This window comes from Monopterus albus, unplaced genomic scaffold (genome assembly GCF_001952655.1).
Source record: "Monopterus albus unplaced genomic scaffold, M_albus_1.0 scaffold34.1, whole genome shotgun sequence".
Taxonomy (NCBI): Eukaryota; Metazoa; Chordata; class Actinopteri; order Synbranchiformes; family Synbranchidae; genus Monopterus; species Monopterus albus.
The window spans coordinates 2,243,983-2,244,491 of record NW_018127914.1 but is presented as its reverse complement, the minus strand read 5'-3'; positions in this window follow the sequence as shown (position 1 = coordinate 2,244,491).

The window sequence follows — 509 nt, the reverse complement described above, 5'->3', positions numbered from 1 at the left end:
CCAGCCAATCAAACACACTTTTTTCTTCTTTTTGAAAGTAGGTGGAAACTAACTCATTTACTCCTATAGCCTACTTTACTGCCCTGTATAATTTAGCAGCATCTGTACTTTAGTATTTTCACTTTCATTTAAGACACAAATATTTTACTTTTACTACATTTATCTGATAATTTTAAGTATGTTTTGATAGTAATACTTTTGAACATTTACTTAAGTACCATTTTGAACTTATGCATGTAACAAAGTATTTGTACACTGAAGTGTTGATACTTTGACCTAAATAAGCGGTGAACCTTCCCACCATTGTTACTGATATTTCTCTATGTAGCTATATCAAATTCACACTGTAGTGTAACCATTTGCATCTTCTCTACTGGGATCCACAAAAAAAGTGTGATCGAGCACTTGAAGCTACCTAATTAAATCCTTCCTATGGCCACCACCGCGCGCTGCTGGTCCCACAAGACAAGATGCTCTTTTTCTCTTCTGATGAATAAAATTAAGCACTG